The sequence below is a fragment of the Protopterus annectens genome, chromosome 2.part0 (genome assembly GCF_019279795.1).
Source record: "Protopterus annectens isolate FY-2018-M chromosome 2.part0, PAN1.0, whole genome shotgun sequence".
NCBI lineage: Eukaryota > Metazoa > Chordata > Ceratodontiformes > Protopteridae > Protopterus > Protopterus annectens.
Genome location: NC_056728.1, coordinates 751,561,983 through 751,581,685, shown reverse-complemented (window position 1 = coordinate 751,581,685; position 19,703 = coordinate 751,561,983). Strand labels below are relative to the sequence as shown.

At 39.7% G+C, this 19,703-nt stretch overlaps 1 protein-coding gene across 2 annotated transcripts in view; it reads left to right on the top strand.

Moving 5' to 3' along the window:
• The window catches only part of SUSD1 (sushi domain containing 1), a 1,084,671-nt gene that overhangs the window by 1,023,285 nt on the left and 41,683 nt on the right, over positions 1-19,703 (top strand). The gene's annotated exons all lie outside the window — the stretch shown is intronic.

Sequence of the window (19,703 nt, the reverse complement as noted above, 5' to 3'; positions counted from 1 at the left end):
AGTACAAGCTGTGAGAAAGCTACTGTTAGGACTGTAAGATGGCATCTTCATTTCTGTGGGCAGTTCATGGTAATAGCACAGGAGCCAAAAATTGTTACTGCATGAAAGCAGGATGCTAGAAAGTAAAATGGCTTTAGGTAGAAATTAAATTTAGTGCGTAACATATATTAAAACAGCCGTTTTTCTTGTTTCAGAATTGGAAATAAGAGATGAAATGAATGAGCCAAAAAGAGCTCCGGAATAGTTTGATTTCATTTGAAAATGGTCAGAGAGGAAGAGGAACACATTCTGAACAAGACTTCCTTCCAGCAACACAGTTTTTTGTACACAGACATATGGGGAGATGCAGATCTCTACTGCCATGATGGTCTGCATCTGGGAAAATAGCTTAATAAATGACAGGTTTAAGTTATTTCATAAGCAACATTTCAGTTAGAAAGTCGAGGGAGACACTCAGAAAAATGAAAAGAAAATGTTAGCCTTTGTCATCCAATAACAGACTACTTGTAGTGCAAATTCTATTAGTAATGAAATAAGGAGTTCAGTGCTCAATGGGGGGGGAAACATACACGATGGCAGTGTGGATGGGAGAAAAAACTGACAAAGGTGAAGAAAACTGTCCAGTGTAGGACTTTAAAGGAAGAAGAATAGCTTCACATTGTGCTAATAACAAAAATATGCTATGCAGAGAACAATGAAGGTTCAAAGAAAACATAAATTCCTAGAAGGAATATAAGGAATCAGATAAAAGGAAAAGAGGAGGTAAGACAAGCTATGTTCCTCAGTATAAAAAGTTAACCAAAAGGAGACAGTGTAAATAATTTATTCAAACAGTAAACTAAGATGAGCGCTTTCGTCTCAACAAAGAGACTTCTTCAGTTAAAGAGTACATATACATCACATCCTTAAATACCCCTACTAGTTTCCTGTTTCTTAATTTACATAATTAATTAAAACAATTTTTAAGAAAAAAAGTGACATCCACAAATGCACCAAAACTAAGTTGAAGTCATGAAAGACAATTGCTTACTTATTTGAACCATGGCATACCTAAAATCTAGTAGTAAAAAATAAAAAATAGGTAATTGTAAAAGCACCTCAAATCTAACCTGTCTAGGTTAAAATTGTTACCCTTTCCTTAAGGATAGGTTTTACTGAAACATATTTATTCAGACCTGGTGGTGAAGTAGTCCTTAACCTCAGCTACCATATAAGTTCTCTTTTTAAAAGGGTCAGCTTCCAGTTACCACCTCTTGGGTTCTTTGTGATCACTTCAAGAATACCGAAGTGAAAACCAATATAGTTAGAACAGTTTAAGGAATGTTTATAAAGAATGCTAGTGTCTTTCTTAGTTCTTCTGTCATAAAGATGTTCGTAAATTCTAGTCTTAAGAGCTCTTTCCATTTTCCAATGTAGAAACAGGAACAACTCACACACTTTGCTAAATAGACAAGTTTATTTGTCCCACTTCTTAAAATAAATTCTGCTACCCAACCCGTTTTCAAGTGTCAAGCTCTCTGTCCTAACTATACAAGAAAAATAATTCCACATGGTTTAGTTCCCCTTCTTGTTTCATTCATGTTGGGTACCTCAGTCTCTAATAGCTCCTTAAAATTCCGACCAGTTCGGTATGCACAAAACTTGCTGATATTTGTGAATTTGATGTTCTGATCTCCTGACTGTCAGCATAGTGTATATCTGATGGTGTGCCCACTACTCATGAAAAAAACAGATATGGTTGAATGTCATTCTTATCAAATGCATTCTGTAATGGATAAGCCCATCAAATGAAATGCATTTAGAAAAGAATGAACCGGAAACCTCTACATTTGCAAGATCGCAACAATAACCTTCTCACTTCTGCTCTATTTATCGATCTTTCTAAAGCTTTTGACATGGTCAATCACCCTTCTTTAATTAGCATCCTAAAATCCCTCTCATTTGATAACCTTGCTATTAAATGGTTTAGTTCATATCTGAGCAACAGGCAACAAGCTGTTCTTTGGGAAAACCACATTTCTACTTTATTGCCAATTTCTATTGGAGTCCCTCAGGGCTCTATTCTTGGTCCACTTCTCTTCTCCCTCTTCATTAATGACCTTCACTTAGTTATCCCTCAAGCTACCTGTATTCAATACGCAGACGACTCCACCATTATTTGTTCCGCTTCTTCTTCTATAGAACTACACTCACTGACTCAAAATATCTTCAATACAGTAGAAACCTGGTTTACTAGACGTTACCTCCTTCTTAATGCCAAAAAAACTAAACTTCTCCTCTTCACCCCTACCTCTCGGACCCCCCCTTTAAACTTCACTATCTCTTCAAATAATGCCACTGTCATCTCACCTGACACTACAACTAAACTATTAGGAATAACCATTGATAATAAACTCACTTTTGATCAACACATCAACAATACCATTAAAATAGTCAACAGAAAAATAGGATCCTTATACCATATCAAATTATTTCTAACCCCATCTTCTAGAGCTAAAATTGCCCTCTCCCATCTCATAGCTACTCTCTTTTATGCCTCACCTATTTTCACCAACCTTAAGAAGGCTAACCTTAACAAACTTGCCACTTGCTATAACAGCATTGCCCGCTTTGCCACTGGGAACCCCTATCGAACCCATCACTGTCTTAATTTGAGACATTTAGGCTGGCTAGAACTCCAAAATTATCTTTTAGTCTCACAACTCACTATTGCCCATAAAATACTGTATCAACCTGACAATACCCCTATACTCTCACAACTTTTAATCCCTTACAATAATCTTAACTCCCTTCGTTCCTCTTGTAAACTTTTGACCAGTTCAATAAGTTCTAACAACTATGCCGGCGACTCTTTATTCACAAACACTATTGGTAGAAGATGGAATCTGCTACCCAGTGATATAACTCTGATCTCATCGCTTCCTCTTTTCAAACAAAAACTCAAGTTATACTTTCAAAATCATTGGCTCTGTTCCTGTAGTTTACCTGACTGACATTGTTTCCTACCCCTTTTTACTATTACCTCAATTTCTTACACTCCTCTTACTATATTCTGACCATTGAAGCTACTTCCTAGGCTACCTTTAGCCTATGCATGGCTACCCTTGCTCTACCTTCTTCTCCCAGCTCTCTCTCCTCCTCTCCTTGTCACCTCTCCTTCTCCTTTCTCTCCTTACTGTCTACTGCTTCATTTCTACTTCCTAAAATTCTCTACCACTCCTGACTTTCCTCTTCTCTTGTACTCCATTGTTATTTATTCTCTTCATGATACCATTAAAAATAGCCTTGAACTATAATAATGGCGTCCTTCAACTGACTATGTCTTTTTCTTTGTCTTCCTGAATTTACTATGTAACTAGTCCTTTTTGGACACTTTCTATTGTTTTTGAATTTTGTGTACATATATGACTTCTTTAGTATATTGTGCTTTTTATGTGTGTGGAGCTTTTCTCCCCGGGCCTCTACTGAAAATGGACATATATCCAGCTAGACTAGCCCGGTCAACAAATGTAAAATAAAATAAAAATAAAATAATAAATAAACAATTGCTCAAGTATCAGAGATAGGGGAATTTTTCCCCTTCCTCTGTTACTGTGCAATCTTAGAGTTTGTATATTTAAGTAAAGCAAAGCTAAATCACTTGTTTTTATGTTTTGTGTTTTTGATGATTTTTTTTTCAATTTTTTTTTTTTTTGGTAGGATTGTGTTCAGGAAGTGTGTATTTCAGTTTTGTGCTGTGTACCCCACACACATATATATATATATATATATATATATATATATATATATATATATATATATATATATAGCTTTAAGCACTAAGAAGCTAGTTAGTGGAAGTGTCTTGCAGGTGGTTTACTTTCAAAGCTCTCATGAAGATGAGCCATATCCCCTCTGACTCTGTGTTACATACTCACCATCCAGATACCAGACAGTGTTAAGATTTAAAACATACTTGATAACCGCAGAAAGAAATCTGTGGAAATTAAGAAACAGAGTTTATATGCTTGGAAGTAAAGAAGTGTATTTTTCAGTAGAAAATTGCAATGACCAGGAATTATTTTGCTGCATGGAACTAGAAGTAAAAAATTGATAGCTTCAGTGTATTCCACTCTGTTGACGGATTATTTAAGAATTCTAAAAAGGTACAGTGTCAGTAGAAAAAAAGTCCTGAAGAAATGTAATTATTTTGTCTTGTCTGAAGAGAAGAAAGATTAAATAACAACAATGTGAGAGAAGTGCAGGAACTGCTGCGTCTAGAAGGAACTTAACAGTTATTCTATGTTTTTCTATGCATGGCCACAAGATCCCACAATGCCTGTATATGTTATGTTACTAAGCTGAAGAACAGAGCCAAAGACTGAATTCAATGAGGTGTTTGAATCATTGACAAGAGATAGAGCAGTGTACAATATACTAAATGCTGAAACAAGGTCTAAGCTATTATAAGAAGCAGAAATCGACTTATTAAAAGTGATACGTGTATAGAACAATTGAAATTACTAGCACATGGTTAAAATAATTAACTGAGGAAAAGGATATGAGAAAGACAATGTGTTTGAAAGGATATTTTGCAACTATGAGTCAGATTAAGAACATTTTGTTGCATTATGGTAAGTGAATTTGAATGTTGAACAGCCATTCACAGGTTATGTGCTATTCAGAAAAACAGCATCCACATCTCAGCCTGGCCAAGCAGCATGGTTGGTTGTGGTATATACTAATGGCCATATAAAGACATGGGTATGAGCAACATTATTAAAATGAATCTCTTTATGTATGCTAATGAAACAAAACCAGATGATGGAGTGATGTAGACATGTATATCTTCCACACAACAGAGCAGCTCTCGCTTTTCATTTCAGCCAAGCTGAATGCTTTCTTTCGATTGAGAAGGTCACTAAGTAATGTTATGGGTTGCCAGCGCGTTAGCAAATGAGTATCTGCAAGAGGCTGTTATTACTGCTTCCATGCATGATGGTGTGCAACATCACCAACTGGAGGCACAGAATCATCTGACCTCGCAAAACCTTTCATGAACTCCACAACACTGACATTATGCACCAGTACCGCATAGACAGAGACACCATTGAAGACATTATGGACATGCTTCAGCCTCATCTGGACTCTAGTGGAGTCATGGAGTCTCTATCCCAGTGGAGACCATGGAGTCCCTTTCCCAGTGGAGACTAAGGGATGTGTACTAGGTGGTCTTATATACAATGTGAATGCAGGCTACCCAGGCAGTTATCATGGCACCTACATGTGTCACATCTGTGACCTGTACCAAAAGGTTTGTGAAAGGTGATTTCCCATAGGGACATCCTGTTGGTGATATGCCATGGAACCTTTGCTCATGGCACCCATACGAAGTCCACAGAATTAAACAATATCATGGGCACTATGCCCAACTGCAAACAAGAAACAATATTGAACATATATTTGGGCTGATAAAGGCATGCTTTCACTGTCTGGATTCATCTGGAATGACCTGCAGTAAGACCCTGTTATGTGTACTTGCAGGGACAGCACTTTCCAACACACCAGGAAGGGGTGGCTGAGTTAGATTAGAAGTCAGTAGAAGAGGCATCAGCAGGGGATGATCATACCAAATGGAGGCAGACAGAGTATGTTATGGCACTAGGAAAGAGGCAGCAGCTTGCACATATCAGATAGATATACAACAGTAAAAGTGATACATGCAAAATCAACACCAGGGTGTGTTTACCCATGTATCAGGCATAGACAACCCAAATAACAATGTACGAATGGCAAGGTGAAGTTGTCATTATTTGTACAGGTGAAGAAGGGATCATGGGAGTGGATGTCTTTCATAGGTAAGTGTGGTGAGTTGGGTGGGGGGGCTATAAAAGTAAATGTGTTTATATGTAAAATGTCAGTTTTGGAGGGGGCCTTTAACATAATACTTGTTGAGATGCGCCAGTGTAACTGCAAGTATTTGATGTACTGGTACTGTGGTGATGTGAACATGGGTCTGTGCAGAGGCCCAGCCTCAGTAGTAGTTGCAGCACTATGTGGTATATTGGACAGGACCAGGCCATGCATGTGAGAGGACACAGTGTCCCATGCATGGCCCCACCCACATGAACTAGCTCTACCAGGAGCTGCACTGGATGTAGCTGTTAGATGCCGGTATACTGCATGGCCTTGAGTAATATCTGCTACAAGCATCTGCGGATATAGCAGTTGACCAGCTCAATGGATGGACCCTTGTTCCTGGCAGGCTGGCCGGAGAAGACACTGCACATCACAGTTTGTGATTCAGTCTATCCAAGCAATCACACAAATGGAACATGCCCTCCCATAGGTCATCACACACACCCTGCATTGTTCTCACTATCTCCACCAGGACTGTGCTGACACTAGCCTCTGCCTCGATAATGACCCAGCACATTCACTGGGTTGCAGCAACTGACACAGCAACCTCAGGGGGAGGGTGGTAACCATGTCTCTTGTGAGCACCATTACCCAGCCCCCATGTGGACCTGTCTACCCATGAGTGCTAGGGGCAGATCCTGGCATGTGTCCACTGAGGAGACACTTCCCTGAGTGATAGTGTCCTAATTAACCTGTTTTGCCTGTGAGGAGTGGGTAGCCTGGGTATCTGCAGACATAGAGGCTTTGTCCATGGTTTGTGTAGGGGATGCAGTGGTCACATACCCTGTGTCTATCCTCCTTGACTGTACCGGCTTATCCCCTCCATCAGTAACAGGGGCTACAGATCCCCCAAAATCAAGTGGGAGCAGGTCCACAGTGCTGGCACTGGATAAAGAATCACCTGTGACTATACCAAAGCACAATATGCTGCATAAGTAGGACCCAACACCAGACGTATACATGTAACTGAAGTTTACAAGTATAAACATGATAAAAAGTATTACTTAATGTGCATATCTTGTGCAGATAGCTGTGGATGTTGATCTCCTGATGTACCTGTAAACAGAAATCAGACAGCTTTAATAGCTTTGATATTGTCTATGGAGTGCAGAGGACTTACAAGTATTGATGCACAGAAATAAACCTACATAATAGGAGCATCTGTAGTGCATAGTCTCTGGCGCCTTTTCAGCTCTACACTGTAAGACTGTGTAGAGGTACACACCCTGTAAGAAAGACCTGGACTTTTTCTGACTCCATGAGAGGTGATGCACATGATGCCCCCTCCCCTTACCCATTGCAATTACTTCCCTTGCCAGGAGTTGTGCTTCTTGTTCAGTGTCACATATAATGTCACTGGCCTTGTGGCATACCATTCCATAACCGCAGCTGTGGTCACAGATCACATTAACGTTTTTCACTATATCATCCCAGGCACTGTCCTAGTAAGGTGGGTTAGCTGCCTGTAGGCCAAAGAGCCATTGTCGATGGAGATGGGAGATGAAGTGCCTGGACTAGCACCTCACTTTATTTAACTGAGATCTTGGGCTTATATATGGAGGTCCCAGCAGTTTGCATCTGCTTGTCCTGCTTTTTAGGCACTGATCTATTGATATGGAAAACAGTGGAATTGCCACCTTTTTCCTGCATGGTCCTGACAAATCCTAACACTACCTTTTATCTTCCTTACCATGCAGCATGCTGTTTATGTGCCTGATAATTATATATCTGTATCCACACTCTTTAATAAATATGAGGCACATAGGTATACTGAGCATGTCCCCCACAAAACAATCGGATACCACTGCAGCTGTCCAATGTGATATGACTCTTTTTCTCAATATTAAATATAGTTTTGATGCTTAGATATGTGCAGTGTATACATCAGTCAAATGTGTTTACTGATGGTTGTATCATATCTACTGTACAAATGTTTTGAATTGTGCATGTTTCCCATTGCTTAACAGTTCTGCAGTCCAGCAATTACTTTAATCTTGTGAGAGATGATTTGGACACCAATTTTCTGATGCCTTTCACTGAGATTCTTCAAGATGAACTATCATGGCTAGAGAAGGAGAGGGTAGTGCTCCCTTCTGAATCCACAGGTGGTGTGAGAAGGAGTCCAAAATATTTATTTACTTCTTCCATAAGAAGTACAGTCAGAGTCTCCTGTAGGAAGGCTATAAGGGCGTCAGTACAAGACAGAAGACTAGAATAGTTTATCTAGGCTGCCATCCGTGCCACTGGCATCTCATGCACAGGGGAACATTGCCATCCCCATTACTGTGATAAGAAGAGCTGCAACCCTGACCTTCTAGGCCAATGGGAGGATGAAGTAAAACAGCAGGCACTGCCTATTTCAATATTACACAGTGCTCTTTTTGTCTCTTTAGCCCCCCCCTGAAGAAATAGATGCGAATAGGCAGCTGCTCAGGCGAACATTGGATTGCATAGGAAAGTGCTGGGTCAGCATATTTGCTTCAGACTGTATAGATTTTAATATTAATAGTAGTAGGGATTTATTCGCAAACAGTATCAATGTTATATACCACAGCCAGTTCTGTGATAACTGCCATAGGTCAAAGGTAGTACACAGCTGTTAATGTTATCAGTATGTTTGTACATGCATCCATTTGTATATGTGAACTTGTGGGTCAGGGTGGTAAGGTTGTGCTCTTGCATTGCTTGTGGGTTCACTTCTCTTCCCTCTAGGTTATCTTAAAATATTTCAGTTGAGGTTTCTGTCCTAGTTTACTAATTATAGCATTATATGGCGGAAATATGTATGAATAACATTTTTCTGTGGGTGGACATCTGTGTTATGGGCAGTCTTTGTCAATATAGTTATTTCCTTTGCTTATAACCAGTTACTGAAATGTATGTCTGAGAGCATGATTTCCTTGTATTTGTGCTTTTGCATTACACATCATTATTGCATCTTGGACTAGAGAACCCTATTGATTTGCCCAAACAGCTTATCACATTAATCGTCTTTCTGTCAGAATGTGTGTATGTATGTATTTATTTATTTGTTAGCTAGTTAAGTGGGTAAGTCAGCCTGTAAAATGACACTTTTCTGTCACAACCCAGGCTCATTTGAGCAATACACGTCACATGCAAAGAAAAATCTTACAGCACTTTATGAATTTCAGATACATAAGAGAACACATCAGTAGTAGCGAAATGTTAATATAGGAGTGCATAAAACATATATCATTTTTTTTTTTTTTTTTAACATTTGTTTACTGGGAAAGTCTAACTTGGAACGAGCCAATTTTCAATGGAAGCCCGGAGAGAAATGCTCCAGACGAATGTCTTTGTAACGTGGGAGGAAACTTGAGCACCGAAGGAAACCCACACGAATGCAGGGCGAAAATGCAGGGCGAACATGCAGACTCCGCACAGAAGGCACCCAGCTGAGAATCAAACCAGAGAACCTCTTGCTCTGAGGCGACAACTTTACCAGCTGCACCACTGCACCATCCATATTTTAATATATAGAATATATAGAATATACACTTAGCTGTGCTTATAAATGTTTATAAATCATTAGTGTTTGACTGTTATAGACATGCATGAGACCTTTCTTTAACCATTGTCTCAAAAGCAAGCATATTCAACTTCCTTATGCATATATCCTTTTAGACAGATTTTAAACTGTTTTACCTCTTGATGTGTTGTAATTTCTGTAGGGAGATGATATGAAGTAGCAGGTTATAGCCTAGATAGGACTTTATCCTCAAAGTTATGCTGCTAAACGTTAGGAGTTTAAATCAGAAATTGTACTCTCTAGAAGCACTCCTCCTCCTGGAGGATGTTGACATCTGTGCAGTCACAGAAACTTGGTTGAGGGCCACAGAGAGTACCCCAGCCTTGCAAGGCTGCAATGCCTTCCAGACATTCAGACTGCAAAGTGAACATGTGAGAACCAAAGGAGGAGGACTATCTGTCTTCATCAAAGATAAATACACCTTTAGACTGGTTAGACTGGAAAACTGCATGGAGTTATTCCAAGTTCAACTAACTGTATGTAAGACCTCCCTTCAAGTTATCGTTAGCTGTAGGCCCCTTCAATGACCCAAGATACCCACACTACTTATTTAGACCTACTTGAGTCAATCAAATTACAACCAAACACTCTAGTCATGGGTTATTTTAACTATCTCTCCATTGACTGGGAAACTTATATGAGTACCAACATGCTCGTACAAAGGTTCCTGGACATTGTTAACACTAATGCCCTGGAACAAATAGTATGTAACCCCACAAGGGGCTTGAATATTCTCGACCTGGTCCTCACCAACACCACTGCAAGTACAGGACCTTCACCGGTTAAATCTGATCACAAATCAGTCCCATTTGAAGTAGCTATAACACCGGAACCTCTCCTAGGTGAAATCAGACTAATAAATTCAACAAAGCTAATTATACCCTCCTAAGAGATGGCATAAATAATTAGCTTTGTGCAAATCCATGCATACAGCTTACCTTAACTTAGCCTAGACCTTCAACACATTCCCACATTTGGGTATCATTGATAAACTCTCCCAGTTGCATATCAAGCCTTGTCATCAGGTGGGTTGCTAACTGTCTCACAGACAAGTCACACTCAATCAAAGTTGGGGACTTTACCTCAACCAGCAGACATATCACTAGTGAGGTTCCACAGGGTTCAGTTCTGGGTCCCCTATTGTTTGGAATATATTTCTCAAAAGTTTAGGCCAAAACAGAGGGGCTGTGGCTGACTATGTTTGCTGACAACTGCAAATTAGGTGCAATCACTGAATCCCCAAATGATGTGAATATACTTCAAGAGGGACTTACACAAACCAATGATTGGTGCCAAAGCCATGGACTCAATGCAAAAAAATACATTATCATCCCCTTTGGTAAAAATGATATCCCTGCAGACTGTCATATAAATAGTAATACCCTAAGTAGTACCTCAGTAGTGGGAGACTTGGGAATGCAAGTTGACTGAAGCCTAAACTTTGACCACTATGTGTCTACTGTGGTAAGGAAGGCATTCTGCGTTGCACACTTCATTAGCACAGGCATTGCCTGAAGAGTGAAAGTGGTCATAACATCCCTGTACTCGAACTTCATCAAGCCAATAATTGAGTACAATGCTTCCTTTGGTATGTACTTTACTAGGCACCTGCAGCAACATGAGAGATCTCAGAGATTTCTAACCAAGAAAATTCAGGGTCTCCAGCACATGTCATAAATATAATAATATCTGCATCATTGCCCTATATATCTCACCTGGTAACAATATGTCTACCCTCGAAGATATTCTCCTATGGGCTTCTACTGAAATTAACTACGAAACTTACATTTTAGGAGATGTAAATATTGACTGGAATAAAGTCAATAACCCCTCTCCCTCCCTATCCATTAACCTCTATAACTTTACTCAAATGATCCTCTCCATCACCCGACCTAACAAAATAAATCCCCCTGGATCCACCATAGACTGGATTTTAATCTCTGATCCAAATAAAATAACCAACTCTGGCACAATTCCTGACACAATTAGCAACCACCTCCCAGCTTTCATTCATCACTCAACTAGCTCTTCCCCACACCAGCATCAATACGTGCTCACTCGTAACCTCAGTAGCTTCAACCCCACAACTTTCTCAAATATTTTCAAACAAATGAACTGGCAAATTCTAAACACCCTTCCTCTTGACAATGCTATAGACTACTTCAACTCTGTCTTCTTAGACACTCTAAACTCCCTAGCCCCTCCAAGAAACAAAAGGATAAAAACTAATACAGTTCCTTGGCTATCCAGAGAGACAAAACAAATTATGCGCCAAAGGGACAGACTATGGAAGCTTTACCAAAACAATAAACTGCCCAATACCTTGCTCCAATACAAACTGCTCCATAACCTTGTAAAACAGCTAATCACCGAGGATAAAAAAATCCTACTATATCAAGCTCCAGTCCAATAACAATAAAAACCCCAAGCAATTCTGGAAATCAATAAACTCACTCCTCAGTCCTGGCTCCAAGAATAATCCCTGTCCTGACCCAAGTAAATCTGACCTTGCACTAGGCTTTGAATTTAACTCATTTTTCATTGAAACAATTTCTGATCTGACCAAGACTTTTCCCAACAATAACCCACAGCCCCTCACTCTTCCCCTTCTAACTCACCTAATAACCCGACCCTTATGTTCGAGCTCAAACCTGTCTCCACTAACTTTATAAAAAGACTTCTGTCTAAACTTAAACCTTGCTCTAATGCTCCAAACAATATTCCCTCCTCTTTCCTAAAATGTGCTGCTGATGGTATAGCTCTCCCAATCAGCATCATTATTAACAGATCTATAAAGTAATCATACGTCCCCAAACTCTGGCCCTCAGCGTATATTCTTCCTCTTCATAAAGGAGGCAAAAACACCAGCATCTCAAACTTCCACCCTATTGCTCTGCTCTCACCAATCTTCAGAATCCTAGAAAAGTGCATCCACCTCCAACTTATGCCTTTCCTGACCCAAAACAATCTTCTTACACCCACCCAACATGGCTTCCGCCCAGGCCATAGCACTATAACCGCTCTACTCTCTTTCCTAGAAACTGGCTGTTAGTGAGGAAAACAAACTCCAATGAAGAAAGGGAATGATAGAAAACTCTCCAGATGACCTTCGACGCTCTGAATCAAATCACCAGCCACAAAGAAAAACAATATAAAATATATGAATTTATTTAAGCTCCACGCAAGCTTCTCGTCAGTTTAAACAAAACCAACTTCTTCAGAAAATGGATACGCCATAACATGAAATCCCCTTTATATATACCCTTCAACCTCCTGTCACATAATCACATGAGACTTTAAAAATACAAAAAGTATGATGCAAACCTAAAGCTTCACGAGCAACACTTGAAGTAGGTTAAACATTCTAAACTATACAAGTATTAATCCTAGGTGCAACGCAAGTGCACCAATCCTGTCTAAAACATAAAAAAGCAGTAGGAATATGAAATGTACCAAAGGAATATATTACCTGCTTAAAATAAATACATTTTGTGTACATAATCCATAAATCATAATCCATACACACCGCTAAACTACTTGGCATTACTATTGACGAACACCTCAAGTTTAATATCCATATTCAACAAAATATTAAGAAAACCCACCAAAAGCTAAGTATGCTGTACAGGAACAATCGCTTTCTCTCCAACTCTACTAGACATACTCTGGCCACTACTTATCTACTTCGTTCCTTATTATACGGAGCCCCTCTCCTAACCAACCTGTCCTCCTCTATCACCTCCAAACTAGAAAACTGCTACAATAAAATCTCTGAATTTGCCACCAAATCCAAAAATTCCACCCATCATTGCCTTACCCTACTATCCCTGAATGGGCTTCCCAAACTACCTAGACTACCTCCAACTCACCACTGCACACAAACTTGTATTTCACCCAACAAAATGTCCAGCTGTAAGAAATATCCTTCCCCCTTACACCCCCAACAGAACTCTCAGATCTGAACATCAAAACTTAATTTCTATCCATAAACCTAAACGTCCTGCTGGCCAACTTCTCCTCTCTTTCCCACTAGGCAAGAAATGGAATTCTCTTCCTTCCACTCTAAGAACCATACCAAACTCAGAAAACTTCAAACCCAGCTTTTCAAACACCTGTTCACTAAATGGAAATGTATCTGCCTTCATCCTACCTAATCATTCTAAGTATATGCCCCCAGGGCTTCTCTCTCAGGTTCCTAAGCTCTCTATAACTCCCATAGCTGTTTTCCTATGAGTGTATCTAAGCTCTCTGCAGCTCTTATAGCTACTTTCACATGAGTCAACTTTGTAAATATTGTAAATAGCATCTTACTTTAAATGTGTGCATGTGAAGTGTATCCATATTTACTTAAATGTATGTATGTAAACTGTTTCCACACCTAATACATGAGTGCTTGCTCAAATGAAACTTTTTAACCCTTGAGATCACCCACAATGAATTTTGTTGACTATGCGTGACACTGAATGTACTTATTTGTAACTGCTTTATATAATGTATTTTTTATACTTTTGTATCTTTTGTATTCTGAACTTTATAATGTATCTTGGTGCTTTTCTCCCCGGGCCTGCACTGAAAATGGGTCATTTGGGCCCAGTAGGCTTCCCCGGTAATCAGACTGGAAATAAATAAACAGAGTGTGTACTCAGTAACGTGAGAGGAGACTTTTGCCTGGCCTACAGAGCAATCTCAGATCCAAACCTATTGGAAATGCTGCACATCCGCACATCCGAAAGTCAAATGGGACAAGGGTCACCCACACCAGGGACCTTAACCTGGCCTGCGATAGAAATAAGACCTGCTGGAGACAGATATGTTTCTCAGAGATTGCCACTCCTCTGGTTTAGGCTACCGATTCAGATCAAGCAAAGCCCCTCTATAACTCTATTTAAGCGTAGCCTGGATGACTGGATAGGAAACTGTAATTCCTGCCTGGGATTTCTTCTATGACCCTCCTAAATATTGGCAGTCATTGTTAACTAAGATCTCGAGTATAGGCAAGATCCTTTATATTGGGTTTCTGTAGTACTATATTGGGTGCACATGGATAGGCTTATAAAGACCTTCAGATCAGTAGCCCAGTAACCACCTATGAACTGATTTGAAGGGTAGTCTGACTAGCATCATGTTAATATTTTCACTGCATCTGAGAGAGCAGCTCTGTTCTCTGAGTGAAAGTCTAAGAGGAGGGCAACAGCTATGTTTAATGATTTTGAATAGTAACATAGCAAGTAGAAGGGATGCTTTAGAAGGTACCGGCAGCCAATTAAGTTCCTTCAAGACATCACAATTGTGTTTATGATGGTCTTCTATCAAGGCAAATCTACAAATCCTATTTTCCACTGTTTGGATTTTTTTTTATATGTTGTTTGCTGAGTTGTTGTTTGTCTTTCGGCTTTTCCTGGTAAGGGGTCGCCACAGCGGAACTCCGGTCCGCTAATGATTGGCAGTATATTTTTACGAAACGCTGAGGTGCCAGCTCGACGCCCAACCTTCAATGAAGGCATGCCTATTTACGCACACATGTCTTTCGAATGCTACCCAACCGCGGGAAGGACATGCAGACTCCACACAGAAGGCACTCCCAAGCCCAGCCGAGAATCGAACGGGGAGAACCTCTTGCTGTGAGGTAACAACGCTACCACCGTACCACCACGGCATATTGTTTGCTGAGTGCAGACACAATATTGGTAGATCATATTCTAAATGTGACATCATTAGATTTTTTATAGAGGTTCTAGCAGAGGGAGATAAGAGATGTGTTACTCTACAGAATAATTTTAATATGGATAGTACTTTTGCAGTAACCTTGTCTGTATGTTTTTTAAACTTAAGGGTTGGTTCTAGAGTGATTCCCAAGTATTTTTGTTTGGTTACGTACGATATGACTGAACGATTATTGTCTTTTAGTAGTATTGGTTGTATTTTGGATATCTGGTGTGGAGTGGTGAATAGCATTACATTGGTTTTCTTTATGTTAATTAATACTTTATTTGTAGTTGCCCTTTTGCATAGTTTGGTAAAACTATTTTGTAGGTTGATTTTTTGGGTAGTTGGAGATTTATTCGAGTCTAATAGGGGAACACCATCTGCATACATAACAAGCTTAAGTCCACTTAGGTCATGGGTAAGATCACTGATAAATAGTAAAAATAGTACTATCCTTAGTACTAAGCCTTGTGGGATGTCCCTGTTAGCTATACCCATATTAGAAAATGTTTCCTCAGAATATACATAAATGGTTCTATCCTGTAGGTAATTTTGAAACCACAGTATAGTATTATCACCAAAGTTTTTTTTTAATTCACTGTGATTGATTGTTTTGCAAACCCTTGTCATATCAATGAATACCGCAGCTGTTAGTAGTCTATCATTTATATTGCCGAAAATATGGAGAGCAGCTGTGTAGAGGGCTGTTATTGTGCTAAATGAGTTATGCAACCCTTGCTGTTGATTGCACAATGCTCTGTATCATTTATGTGTTTGAATAACCTTTTGTAGAGTAGTTTTTCAAAGATCTTGGTGATGAGGTGGCAGTGATGGTGATTGGTGATTGATTCAGGTCCCTCTCTCAATTGTATATGCTAACAGCCTTGTTAAGCAGAGAAGTGTTTGGTGTTCCATCAAGTATATTAGATTTAACTGTATCAAAGTTAAAATACATATCAGCTTCAGTTTTTCATTGTATTTGTACTTCTCTCTCTCTCTCTCCCTACCCTCTTTTTCACTATCCTTTCTATTGCGTACAATTATTTTGTTTATTATTTTTTCAATTTATGTCACTATTATGTGCAGCAGCATAACAACTCTCCACTATCCTTCCAGCAAGGCCTGTCAGCTTCCCACAGGTGACACCAGTAGCACCATCAACACCATCACCACCAGCAACATCCAGCACATTGTGGTCCCAATCTGCCACAGTCACCTCCACACCTTCTGCACTGCCCAAGATGCTTGGAGATAGCAGTGCCAGTGAAGTTAACACCTTTTCACCTATCAGCAGCTGTCAGACTTTGTGGGGGAGATTATCAACAGAAGGCTGAATAACCAAATAGACCAGATCAAAAATCTCTTCCAGTGACTCTTTGATTTATTTCCATAACCCAGCACTGTCTCTTATAATCTGAGACAGGACCAAGTGGTGATGGCATGTAGTGCAGCAAGATATCCCCAGCAGAGACTGCAGCTGCTGACACTCCATCCATTACCCCATCCTAGTGTTAGCCTCCATTTTGCATACATGTCTTATGACACTGTAGGACTGCCACATATTTCTTTTTTCTTATTATGAGTGTACATGTGAGATCATGCTGAGCACCTTTGCAGCTTGTGCACAACATATTGTCACTACTGCTGTTCCTACAACATACTCCTGCATCCTTTTTCCACAGGTCCCTGTTGTAGCCACAACCAGGATATCTAATGAGCTCTGCTCATTGTGCGAATTTCCACGGTTGCATTCATTGGTAATAAGCATCAGGGCTTGTCGTGCATGTGCAGTAAACAGAAGAGACCCAGCCTCATTCACAGTGACAATGTTTCTGATTCCCAGCATATATGTAAAGGACAAACAAGTGTGTTCAAAAGAACTGGCTTGTTATTGAACAGAAACAGATACCATAGAAGTGAAAAAAAAATGGATACACTGAAGTCCAAAGAAATCTCATAATCACTGAAACAAGCATGCAAGGCAGAATTTTTGCAAAAATTCTGAGCATTAGTAAGAAAATTTTTGAGTTTAAAGTAGGTACAGCCGTAGTGTGCAATATTTTTCCCAATGCTAATTTTGAAGCACTGAGGCAATTTGGTACTGAGCAGAGAGAATTGTATGCCCATTATTTACAAACTTTTGTGACTAGGAGAAACAGTTATGTCAAAAAGTACTGACTCATGAATATGATTGTTCTGTTTTACATGTCAGAAGCTTGGAATGATAAAACAAATTCATGGTGGTAAAAAAAAGATGCCCATATACAGAAGCAGTCACACAGTCACAATGATATGTCAGATGCTGTGCAGAGCCATAGCAATAATTTCATGCATGACTATGCCTTCTGTTTACAGGCTTAGGGAGATTACCAAGGTACTATCATATAAAATAAAACCTGGTGCAGTGCACTGATTTCTGTTCCATGGCAAGTACCACTAGCTTTCATGAGTAAAGCAGTACAGGAATTAAACCAGATGAAAAGCTTAGTTGTCACTTGTCATTGAGAAGCAATCACAGCCAAAAGAATGACTGAACACTATGAATCTTGTTGCAAAGCATGACAAAATTTGCAAAACTGGAAAGCAACACAGGCAATCGGAGTGGAAAGAGCAAATTACTTTATTGATTGAGTGCTTTCATCTGTTGGTAAGATTAATGTTAAATTGTGGGATACATGGATTTTGATTCTGAAGAATTCTAACATAAACAGATGAATGCACTCAATCAATAAAATATTCTGCCGTTTCTACTCTGGTTGCCTGTGCTGATTTCCAGTTTTGTGTTTTATAGTTTTCATTTGGTTCTTGGTTTGGTTATGACAAAATTTTCATTCATATTGATCCACAAGATCCAAATAAGGGGATTAAAGGACAGCATTACTCATTGCTGACAGCTGAGAATGCCAAATAGTAAATTATTTTCAATACTAGTTGCAAACCAGGTATTTAGGCACATAGGTCTAGATAAAGCACGTTTTTAATTGTTTATATTTAAAATACTTTTGTGATGGTTCTGATTCTGTATGCTTGCCTTTAGTATTTCATCAGTGCCAGAAGTAGTTCAAAAAGTTGGTGCACAGATAATTGAAGGCTTGGAAGGTGTTGGTAACATAGTTGGTGACCTATTGGTATGGGAGCAGATACAAGAAGAGCAACTAACACTAGGTAAGACTGCAATCCAAATTGTAGCTTGTTACAGATCCCTCACCATGCCCCAAGATTCTCACTACACCTTTCTAAACGTCCTGGAAAATATTAAGATAGAACCAAACACCCTAATACTGGGTGATTTTAACTACCCTGCCATTAACTGGGAAAACTACTCGTGTACCAACACCTTTGCCCAACGGTTCTTGGAATTCATAAATTCCAATGCCCTGGATCAACTAATCCATAGTCCCACCAGGGGCTCCAATATTCTAGACCTGGTCATTACCAACATGGGAAATCGATGCTCCACACATATGGTCACCCCCTCGTTAGTCAGGTCTGACCATAAGCTAATCACCCTTAACATCCACATCCCACCCCCACCTCCCAGTAAGGAAACCTCCATAAAATACTTCTCCAAAGCCAACCATGCTACTCAAGTCAGAAGTGACAAACTTCATGACACACATGCAGACGGGAACTGAAAGTTCAACTGCTGAATCCTACACTGAGGCACTGTACGAGCACATCCACTCATGCATGAATTGTGCCATCCAAGATGCTCTCATCCAACAAAAGGAAGCCAATCTGGTGGTCCCCTGCCATAAACAAACTTTACAACAAAAGTAAGAAACTGTTGCAGAAAAGAGGAAAATCCCAGGATGCAAAAAACTCCCTTACCAGCCTCAGTAAGAAACTGAGATCCCTCATAAAATCCTCCAAAGCTAGTTATGAAAATAAAATTGCCAAAGATTTCAAAGACAGCCACAAGGCATTCTATAACTAGTTAATAATTAGTTATTTTATAAATAAAAGAATACATTGTTTATTACATCGTGGTGATCTTCGTTTGGTGCTCCTGGGGCATTCTGTAACTGTGTCAAGAATCTAAATGGCAATGCTCAGATCTGCTCTGAGCTAAAACAGAATGGCATTAAATATACTGATCCCAAGGATATTGCCAATATCCTGGCAGATCGATTCAGTGCCAACTTCACCCCCCCTCTCACCATCTAAATAGCCCATCTCAATACCGGAAGATTGCCAAATTCTGGTAATAATGGCCACACAGGTAAAAAACGTACTCTCCAAAGCTAAGAATACAGCATCCATAGGACCAGATGACATCCTGTGTACTACATGAACTACAATATGAACTGGCACCTCACCTAAGTGTCATGTTTAATCATAGCCTCTCCTCAGGTTTCATACCCACTAAGTGGCGTAGAGCTATAGTTATCCCACTCCACAAGGGGGGATCCACCTTGGATCCCAGAAACTACCATCCCATCAGTCTGATGAGCCTTATCTGCAAGGCCATGGAGCGTATTATCATGGAACTTATAAAGACATTGGCAACCTTCAAACACTGGACCCCACCCAGTTTGGGTTCGTGAAG